This window comes from Hippopotamus amphibius, chromosome 1, assembly GCF_030028045.1.
Source record: "Hippopotamus amphibius kiboko isolate mHipAmp2 chromosome 1, mHipAmp2.hap2, whole genome shotgun sequence".
In the NCBI taxonomy this organism is placed as follows: domain Eukaryota; kingdom Metazoa; phylum Chordata; class Mammalia; order Artiodactyla; family Hippopotamidae; genus Hippopotamus; species Hippopotamus amphibius.
Window position 1 is genome coordinate 21,689,531 of NC_080186.1, and position 11,788 is coordinate 21,701,318.

The following is an 11,788-nucleotide window of genomic DNA, read 5'->3' on the forward strand; positions in this document are numbered from 1 at the left end:
CCTGCATTGGCAAGCAGGTTCTTAACCACTGTACCACCAGGGGAGTGCAGTATGACTGATTCTTATGAATACTTCACATATCTTAAAGAACAGACAAAATTCAAAAATGATCATTGTGAAGTTAATGACGTTTAAGTTTCAGGGCCTTTTGCTTGCACAGCCCCTTCCAAGGCCTTTTGTCTAGGTACCTCTTTACTTTAATACCCTATTTTGCATTCTTTTTCTTAAATAGGGCTACACAAATTGTTTAAGCCTCAGGCCCCACAAAATCTGGAGCCTCCTGCCTCCTGCTTCCTTGGATCATTGCTTTATTTATTTTGGTATTATCCCATGATTTCTGTAATATTATTCTTATTCCTTTCCGGGCTTTCAAAAATTCAACCGGACTGAAAGAAAAAAAAAAAAAGGAATGTCATCTTAATCGAGTTGAGGTTATTGGATCTGGGTCTTCAATCAATTGATTCTTGGTCAGGTCTCAAGACTTGCTTGTGTGGTCCAAGGGAACTGTCACCAGGTCACAGATGACCAGGCTGGAGCTTCCTTTTTGTAATGTCTGTAAGACTTTTTTTTTTTTAATTTTTGTGTGTGTGTGTGGGTTTTGTTTTTTTTTTGATGTGGACCATTTTTTTAAAGTCTTTATTGAATTTGTTACAATAGTGCTTCTGTTTTTTGTTTTGGTTTTTTGGCTGTGAAGCATGTGGGATCTTAGCTCCCCAACTAGGGATCGAACCCTCACCCCCTGCATTGGAAGGCAAAGTCTTAACCACTGGACTGCCAGGGAAGTCCCTGTAAGACTTTTAAAGTCATACCTTTCTCTTAGGTTTTCATTGTTTGCAACCTGATGTCTTTTCTCAAAATCATGGGCTTTCAGTCTCACTTGGGCAGCATTATATAAACTGCTGTCCTGTTTGATACATCAATGGGGACTTTTGCAAGTTTGAAAACTCATGTATTCCTAGTGATATATTACTTTGTTATATCCATAGGGCCACCTGAAGGCTTCATTTCCTAGAAGAGGAGGAATAGAGTCTTTGGGGTTAGCAGGACTCTAGGACGGTTGGCTAATTAGCTCTTGGAGCCCCTTCTTCTTAGTTATTGTGTGTGAGCAGTCCAGCCGTTCAGCCCGTCTTGTTCTGCACATAATTCCCATTGTCTGGGACTATTTGACTTCCCACAGGTCCGTGAATTGCTTCTTTACCCAAGTGGGAACAGAACATACGTATATTTTATAAGTAGGCATCTAATTAATAAAAGAAGCAAAGCATCCATGTGTGTTTACTTATTAAAATAAAAAAGTTAAACATATCCTATACTAGTCACCATTCTTGTGTGCTTCAACTACCTTTTTGTGCTCTTCTTCTATTCGGATTTTTTTAAAAATAAATTTATTTATTTATTTATTTTATTGGCTGTGTTGGGTCTTTTTTGCTGTGCGCAGGCTTTCTTCAGTTGCGGTGAGTGGGGGCTACTCTTCATTGTGGTGCATGGGCTCCTCATTGCCGTGGCTTCTCTTGTTGCAGAGCACAGGCTCTAGGCGTGTGGGCTTCAGTAGTTGCAGCACATGGGCTCAATAGTTGTGGCTCACGGGCTTAGTTGTTCTGCAGCATGTGGGATCTTCCTGGAGCAGGGATCGAACTTGTGTCCCCTGCATTGGCAGGCGGATTCTTAACCACTGTGCCACCTAGGAAGCCCTTCTATTTGGATTATTATCATGAACTCATGGCCTTTCACAGATGCAACTTGTTCCAAAAACTGTGACAATACAATAAGAAAATTGTGGAGATCTCATCCACACGAACAAACCTGAATGTGAGTGGCACAGCGGAATTAAGAAAATTCACACAAGAGTATAGGAAAGCATGGGGTCAGGGGACTCAAGACCAAGCCAGTCAAGAGTCCCAAGTTCTGATTCCCATAGCGTATTTACTGAGAAAAAGCATTCAAGCATTCTAGATTATAAATCACGATAATGGACATCACAAGGTGTATGCTTCAATTAGAGAAAAAAGCAGAACACCTTATTTTTTATGACTACTAGGGGAGATAGTGAATCTTTAACTCGGAACTGGAGCCTGGAGCCATCGGGCTATATGACTGCTTTATCTCAGTCGGTTTTCCTTGAGACTAGTTCTGCTTTCTGAACTGCCTGCAGCCATGTAGCCGGTCATGCACTCTCAGGATTGTTACTCCATGTCAATGTCCTCTGTGTCCTCTGTGGTTCTCTACAGAAAATAATTATCATATTGTTAATTCTGCAGTTGTCACATCTTGGCCAGTGGGAGTTTGGTTCCTTGGACCTATCAGTGCTGCTGATGTTCCTTAAAGCCTTCCAGCTCTCTGGCAGCAGGAGCACATTCCACCCCATCCAGCCTGATTTTTTTTCTTTTCCCAAGACGTGGACTCAGTGCTCCTCCTTTGAATGGAGAACGGTACAGTGGGGCCTCTTAGTAATCACTCAACAAGGGAAACATTTATATTAATTGATTGATTGATTGGCTGCATTGGGTCTTTGTTGCTGTGAGAGGCCTTTCTCCAGTTGTGGTGAGCGGGGGCTACTCTTGATTGCGGAGTGTGGGCTTCTCATTGTGGTGGCTTCTCTTGTTGCAGAGCATGGGCTCTAGGCACGCAGGCGCACGGGCTTCAGTAGTTGCGGCTCACGGGCTTAGTTGCTATGCAGCATGTGGGATCTTCCCAGACCAGGGATCAAACCCGTGTCCCCCACATTGGTAGGCGGATTCTTAATCACTGCGCCACCAGGGAAGTCCCAACATTTATCTTTTAAAGTTAGTTTACATTTATTTTTCCAATTTAACATAGCATGTTGCTGTACCTTACATTTGTTAAGCTGACAGATAAATTATGGATGGTTTTTTTTAATGCCTTGGAGCAAAGGGCATTAGTTTGGCAAAGGCATAGGATCTGGGTGTGCGTCTGGATTGGGAGGGCAGGATCAAATGTCCTGGTTTATTCACTTCATCGTCACAACAACCAAATGAGGTAAGCGCTATTGTCATCCCCGTCTTACAGATGAGGAAACTGAGCTTCCCAACCTTTTTTTAATGTTACAGGCACATGTAAAAAATAGTGCTTGTGTGGCACACTGGATTAAACACATGAGGCTGGCAGAGGCCAGAGGTGCAGGGGCCAAAGGCGCACTCATCCCAGTTTGCCCAGGACTTTCCCATTTTAAAAACTAAAGGTCTCTTGTCCTGAAAACCCCTCCAGTCCCAGTCAAACCAAGATGGTTAACCACCCTTCAGAGGTGTCTGACAGAGTCTCTGGCTGTACCAAGCGCAGCCTGCATGGCTGACCTATGGATGAATATCTCCTTGCTCTGTGACCTTTTGGTGATGCAGTGGTGTGCCTGGACATTCCAGGTGCAACTGAGTAATCAGCCTGAGGTCACAACAGCAAAAAGAAGAACCGATTGAACCCAGCTCTATGTGACTCCTGAGCCCGACTCTTAATCGTGATGCTTTGTCCTTCCTGTGCCTCCTTTTTGCCCATCCCCTCACCCTTGTCACCTCTTCTTTACCCTCAAATGCTTAGTACTTTGATGCTGTTGTCACATTAAACAAGATGAAAGGGGCTTCTTCTTGCTTTTCTCAAACATATTTGCAATTTTAAAGAGTGACCCTGGTTCACTGCAATGCTAATTACTATAACCAGGACATGGAAGCAACCTAAATGTCCATTGACAGATGAATGCATAAAGAAGATACGGTATACACATACAATGGAATATTACTTGGCCATAAAATAATGAAATAATGCCATATGCACCAACATGGATGTACCTAGAGATTATCATATGAGGGTGAGCCAAAAATCATCCACACTCTGGCTGTAGAATTTATAGAAGTTTTAAAATAACCAGAGTGAGGATAATTTTTGACTCACCCTTGCACTAAGTGAAGTCACACAGAGAAAGACAGTATTATATGATATCACTTATACTGTGTATGGAATCTAAAAAAAAAAGATACAAATGAACTTGTTTACAAAACAGATATAGACCCACAGACATAGAAAACAAAATTATGGTTACCAAAGGGGAAAGGGCGGGGAAGGGATAAATTAGGAGTTTGCGATTAACACATATATACTATTATATATAAAACAGATAATCAACAAGGACCTACTGTATAGCACAGGGAACTATACTCAATATTTTGTTATAAGCTATAAGGGAAAAGAATCTGAAAAAGAATATAAATGTGTATAACTGAATCACTGTGCTGTACACCTGAAACAGACACAACATTGTAAACCAACTGTATTTCAATAAAAAGAAAAAAGAAAGACGTTGGAGAAGACCTAAATACATAAAGAAATAGACTGAGTTCATGGGCAGGAAAATTCAATATCATAAACATACCAAGTGGTGAAGAATTGGCCTATAGATTCTATGCAATTATAATAAAGATTCTGAATAAGGTTTAAAAAAAAAAGAGTACCCTGGAAGAGGACATGTGCTCAAGAGGACAGATGGAACAGAGATACCTACAAAGGGGTCACAGTGCCTGGTCTGGATGCCTTTTAAGAACTTTGGACTTTTCCTCACAGCCATGGGGAGCCACTGGAGGCTCTGGAGCAGGACATGATCTCACTGGCAGATTGAGGGAGTATTGATGGATTAGGGACTGCCCAAGCCTAGAGGCAGGCTGATCTGTTAGGAGGCTGGAGAAACAACCAAGGTAGCAGTGATGTGGGCCTGAGTCAAGGCAGAGGGCGTGAGATAGAGAGGGACAAATAAAACAGAAGTCATAGGAAAGGGGAAGGCGTAAATGTCTTTATTAATTTTTTATTCATCCAGTTAGTTTTATTTACTCCACCATTCATTTATTCAACAAATATATTTAGTGTTTATAAAGTGCTAAGAGCTAAGCTACCTCTGAACTGACTCTAGTTTTGAAGCTGGGTCTCAAGCAGAAACAGATCAGGAACTCAAGAGCAGAAGCAGGCTTCTTCAGTTCATGTTTGGCTATGTGAGTTTGTCCATTGTGGCCAACTTCAGAATTTCTCTCTGGGATCTTTAAGGATCAACCATCATAAACAAAAAACAAAAAACAACAACAAAAAAAACTAGCTTAGAGAAGACAAACTATATCGCACAATTTGAGGCCTCTCAGGTTTCATCATTAGATATTCATTCTTTTGGACCAGTCACTGCAGCTGCAAAGGGAAAATTCAATTAATTATTCTATGATCTTTCACTCTGCTCCAAAATCTTCAAGGGTTCCCCATGACCTATAGGACAAAGTTCAAGGTCCTTAGCATGGCATCCAAACTGGGCACCATCATAGTTACAATTTTAGGTTTATCTGTATGAATCTTACTGAAGCCTATTTCTCTAAACTATTTCTCTAACTTCATTATTGTATCTCCAGCACCTGGCACCGTGCCTGGCACACAGAGGCTGCTTGATAAATATTCGTTCATGACTGAGTGAACAACCGAATGCAAGAGAATAATGTGTCTCTGCTTTAGAGTGACTGGACTGGATGTCAACATTCACGGATTCTACTCTGGCCCTGTTCTGGACCTTCTTGGACTAAGCCCTCTGTGGACTTGAACCCCAGGCCAACGCAGCTGCAGCCTGGCGTCCCAGGGGCTCAGAGGCCAGGAATGGACAAAGGTCCTGGGCACCCCTCATTTCCATTAGGGTATTTGTTTTATATGCATCACTGAGGTGATAGAACTAAAAGGCTACAGCAAAAACATGAAGAATACTTGCCTTTATCAGCTTTCATACCATGTGATTTTCTCCTGAATGATGTGGATTTTCCGGAGACGACAGTTGTCAAGAATCAAATAAGTGCTTTGGGCAATTTGAAGAAGAGCAGCTGTTTTGTACTTAGGAAGGCAAGTTTCCAACCCTTTGGATTTCTCTGCCTCACTTACCTCTTCCAGCAAACCCAGGTCCAGCTGGCCATTATCATTTAGGTAACCGGTTCCTGGCAGAGGGCTGGGTGGGGCCTGAAATCTACCCTGGCTCCATTCTGAGCCCGACTGGGATACCTTTTTCTTTCTTTTTATTTTTTCTGGCTGTGCCATGTGGTTTGTGGGGTCCTAGTTCCCCCACCAGGGATCCAACCCCGGGCCCCCTGCAGTGGAAGCACGGAGTCCCAACCACTGCACCGTCAGGGAGGTCCTGGGGTACCTTTTTCTATTTGTGAAAAGACACCTATGGGTTAGTGGTGGTGACAGTGACCAGAAAGCTGTGGTATTTAAAAGAAGCCTCTGCATCCAGCCAAAGCTGAGTGAGACTCTAGCAGCCCTCCGAGGGGTTTACAGGGAGCGCTTAGGCTCCCTCCGAGGTCTCCCCTGTGCTCTAATTTCAAGCCTAGTCATTGCCAACTCCCTGGTCAGCCCTCGGGGAGCTGCCTGCCCTAGACTCCTGCTCTCCTTCCCTACCAGTCCCACAGGTTACCTTCCAAGAGAACCTCAGTGTGCCCTAGATACTGTCCAGCAGTTATGTATCAGGCCATAAGCTAAGAAAAGTCATGCTGCCTTATTTTCGTTAAATCAGAAGCAGTTGGTCCCTGAGCCCTTTTTCCTCTGCACCGGCAGAAAATTCATCTTGGTGGTTATTTTGATGCAGTCCTCCTCCTTGGGGTGACCCAGGGCCTGGACACAGACGGGGCTTTAGCCTTTTTTTTTGTAAATTGAAGTATAGTTGATTTACAATATTGTGTTAGTTTCAGGAGTATAACACAGTGATTTTATTTTATTTTTTTTGCGGATTATATTCTGTTATAGGTTATTACAAGATATTGGGTATAATTCTCTGTGCTAAACAGTAAATCCGTATTGCTTATCTATTTTGTGTATGGTAGTTTGTATCTGTTAATTCATATTCCTAATTTGTCCCTCCCTAGTCCCTCCTCCCTTTGGAACCATAAATGTGTTTTTTATGTCTATGAGTCTGTTTCTGTTTTGCATATAGATTCATTTATTGTTTTTTAGATTCCACATATAAGTGATATCATATGGAATTTGTCTTTTTCTGTCCGACTTTCTTCACTAAGCATAATATTCTCTAGCTCTATCCACGTTGCTGCAAATGGCAATATTTTCATTCTTTTTTATGGCGGAGTAATATTCCATTGCAATATTCCACATATACACCACATCTTTTTAAGCCACTTGTCTGTTGGTGGGCGCTTGGGTTGCTTCCATGTCTTGGCTGTTGTAAATAGTGCTGTTATGAACATTGGTTCGTGTATCTTTTCGACTAAGAGTTTTTGTTCTTCCAGATATACACCCAGGAGTGAAATTGCTGAATCATATGGTAGTTCTAATTTTAGTTTTTTAAGGAAACTCCACACCATTTTCCATAGTGGCTGCACCAATTTACATTCCCACCAATAGTGTAGGAGGGTTCCCTTTTCCCCACATCCTATCCAGCATTTATTATTTGTAGATTTTTTTGATGATAGTGATTCTGACCAGTGCGAGGTGATACCTCATCGTGGCTTTGATTTGCATTTCTCTAATAATTAGCGAGGTTAAGCATTTTTTCATATGCCTGTTAGTCATCTGTGTGTCTTCTTGGGGCTTTAGTCTTTAGTGGTCTGTGGATCCTGCTGATACAGTCAGTGACTAGACGTACAGTTCTGAGGGGCCAGAGGTTCTGCTGCAACTCTGACCCCAGGGCTTTGCCAGGCTGGGAGCCTTGTTGATTAGTTTGTGTAATGTCCTTCTTTTTTTTTTTTTTTAATAAATTTATGTATTTATTTATTTATTTATTGGCTGTGTTGATTCTTTGTTGCTGCACACAGGCTTTCTCTAGTTGATATGGGCTGGGGCTAGTCTTTATTGTGGTGCGCGGGCTCCTCATTGTGGTGGCTTCTCTTGTTGTGGAGCCTGGGCTCTAGGCACATGGGCTTCAGTAGTTGCGGCACACGGGCTCAATAGTTGTGGCTCATGGGCTCTAGAGTGCAGGCTCAATAGTTGTGGTGCATGGGTTTAGTTGCTCTGGGGCATGTGGGATCTTCCTGCAGCAGAGATTGAACCCGTGTCCCCTGCATTGGCAGGTGGATTCTTAACCACTGTGCCACCTAGGAAGTCCATCCTTCTTTTTTGCTGAATGTAAGCTCTGTGAGAGCAGAGGCTCTGTTTTGTTCACCTCTGTGTCCCTAGGGCCTAGAAGCTAATAGACATCAGATATTTATTGAACCCAAGCAAATGTCTCAGACTTCTTGTTTGAAGACCTGCTTCCTCCTGGACACTATGACAGTTTTGAAACCCAGCAACTTCCTTCTGCTGTGCTGTTTGGGCCTGTCTCCCTTCTCTTATAGGTGCTTCCCCTCCCCTGGCCAGAGGACAAAATCCTGGAGGTGGCTGTCTTCAAGAAGCTGTGGCCTTCCACCTGGCCACAGCCTCCACCAAGGGAGGGGATCTTTGCCACCTGCCTAGATCAGGGTTTTAAAAAAAGATACAAGGGGAACACAAATTAACACACGATTCCCGAGCCACAGTCTATTAATTTCTCTCTACTACTCGTTACTAACTCCTTCGGGTAGACCCTCATTTCATTAGGACTACTCTGCCTCAGCCTCCTTGCTCGTCTGCCAGAATATCCATCTTCCGCAGAAGCGGTGCAGTCTAAGATGCTAATTGGGTTGTGTCTCTCCCCGAGTTAAGACTCTTCCATGGCTCCCCACAGCTCTCAGCTCAAACCACTGAGCACGGCTTGGCTCCTGCCTGCTCAGGAGGACCCCAAGCCCCAGTATCACCCAACACAGCTCCCTAGGATGTTCCAGCATCTCTGTCTTAGCAGAAGTTGCTTCTTCTTCCTGGGATACCCTCTTCCCCATTTTCTCCTTCTTCTGGCTAACTCTTACTTGTACAGCAGGCCTCATGTAAAAAAAGTTATTTTATATTGGAGTATAGTTGATTAACAAGGATGTGTTAGTTACAGTTTTACAGCAAAGTGATTCAGTTATACCCATACATGTATCCATTCTTTTTCAAATTCTTTTCCCATTTAGGTTATTAAAAAATATTGAGCTGAGTTCCCAGTGCTGTACAGTAGGTTCTTGTTAGTTATCTATTTTATGTATAGTAGTGTGTACCTGTCAGTCCTAAACTCCCAACCTATCTCTCCCCCCACACATCCTTTCCCCCTGGTAACCATAAGTTGGTTCTCTAACTCTGTGAGTGTTTCAGTTTTGCAAATAAGTTCATTTGTATCATTTTTTTTAGATTCTGTGTATAAGCAATATTATATGATAATTTGTCTTTATCTGACTTACTTCACTTAGTATAATCTCTAGGTTCATCCATGTTGCTGCAAATGGCATTACTTCATTCTTTTCAATGGCTGAGTAATATTCCATCGTATATATGTACCACTTCTTCTTTATCCATTCATCTGTCCATGACCATTTAGGTTGCTTCCATGTCTTGGCTATTGTAAACAGTGCTGCAATGAACATTGGGGTGCATATATCCTTTCGAACCATGGTTTTCTCTGGATACACACCCCAGAGTGGGATTGCTAGATCATATGGTAGCTCTATTCTTAGTTCTTTAAGGAACCTTTATACTTACAGCCAATGTAAATTGGCTGTATCAATTTACATTCCCACCAACAGTGTAGGAGGGGTCCCTTTTCTCCATACCCTTTCCAACATTTATTGTTTGTAGACTTTTGGATGATGGCCATTCTGACCAGTGTGAGGTGATATCTCATTGTAGTTTTGATTCGCATTTCTCTAATACTTAGCGATGTGGAGTGTCTTTTCACGTGCCTCCTGGTCATCTGGATGTCTTCCTTGGAGAAATGCAGGCAGACTTCATTTTATTGCACTTTGCAGATAATGAGTTTTTTGCAAATTGGTCTTTGGCAGCCCTTCATCAAGCAAGTCTATTGGTGCCATTTGTCCAACAGCATTTGTCACTTCGTGTCTGTATGTCATATTTTGATAATTCTTACAATATTTCAACCATTTTCATTATCATTATATTTGTTGTAGTGGTCTGTGATAATGAGTGATCTCTGATGATGTTCCTATGGTAACTGTCTTGGGGCAGCACGAACTGTGCCCACGTAAGTCAGAGAACTTAATCCATACATACTGTGTGTGTGCTGACTGCTCCACTGACCAGCTGTTTCCCCACCTCTTTCCTTCTCCTTGGGCCTCCCTATTCTCTGAGACACAACAATATTGAAGTTGGGCCAATTGATAACCCTACAATGGTCTCTAAGTGTTCAAGTGAAAGGAAGAGTCAATTGATGAGATAAAGCTTATTGTTGTCTTATTTTAAGAAATTGCCACAGCCATCCCAGCCTTCAGCGTCCACCACCCTGATCAGTCAGCAGCCACCAACATGGAGACAAGACCCTCCGCCAGCAAAAAGATTATGACTCACTGAAGGCTCAAATGATGGTCAGCATTTTTTAACAAGAAAGTATTTTTAAATTAAGGCACGTACTTTCTTTAAACATAATGCTATTGCACACTTAATGGACTACAGTATAGTGTAAAGATAACTTTTACATGTACTGGGAAACCAAAAACTCCATGTGACTTGTTTTATTTTAATATTCACTTTATTGTGCTGGTCTGACACTGAACCTGTGGTATCTACAAGGTAGCCTGTACATTAAGATTAAGCTGGTGGGGGGACTTCCCTGGTGGCACAGTGGTTAAGAATCTGCCTGCCAATGCAGGGGACACGGGTTCGATCCCTGGTCTGGGAAGATCCCACACGCCACAGAGCAACTAAACCCGTGTGCCACAACTACTACGCCCGTGTGCTACAACTACTGAAGCCTGAGTGCCTAGAGCCCATGTTTCACAAGAAAGAGTAGCCCCCCCGGCCACAACTAGAGAAAGCCCACAGAGAGCAACGAAGACCCAACACAGCCAAAAAAAAAAAAGAAAAGATTAAGCTGGTGGGACAACCATACAATTATGTGCCTTGTGATACAATGCAACAGATAGGACACAAGACCACGTTAGATGCCATCTTGCCAAAAAAATCAAATCTAAATGTCATCAAACCTCTAGATCTAACTACCCATTTACAGGAAATATGGGGAACAGAAGAACAGCTTAAATGACACCACCAAGAAGCAATCAGCCAAATACTCCAGAATATGGGACATTTCATAGGATGAAAGACCTGGTTCCACTGACAAAGAAGAAGAAAAAAGAGGGAAGGGAGAGAGGTCTAACATTAAAAGAGACTTAAGAGACACGTCAACCGCATGCAATGTGTGGACCTGGTTTGGACACTGATTTGAGCAAACCAGTTGTAAAAGAAATACTTTGAGACAATCAGGGAAGTTTAAACATTGACCAAGTATCTGGCTGGTGGTAATAAGGAATTACTGTTGAGGTAGGCCGGGACCTGGGACCCTCTATGGGAGTGCTTGCACCTGCACTTGGATAAATGTCTCCTTGAGCAACAGAATACAAAGAAACTATAAGGGATGAAAAATAACTGCATGCATGAGCAGTTGGGGCAATTATGAACAAGAAGATACAAAAAGGCCACAAACCAACCACCACTTCTGAGGTGCTGGGAGCAAAAGCAGGGGACTGCACATGATTCCTGCACACAGCACCACCAAGGGGTGGGCAGACCATCTAAGCCACCGCCCCGCCCCCCTGCCGCCCTCCGGCCCGACCCACTGATCTGCCCCATCCTCATCCCATTTAAAGAGCCGGCCCTCCTCCTTGGAGAGCAGTCAAGGGCACCTCTTTCTTGTTTTCTGCCTTCATGCTGCAGCACGAGCCCCAATAAAGCCTTGCCTGAATTTCTCGTCTGGGCT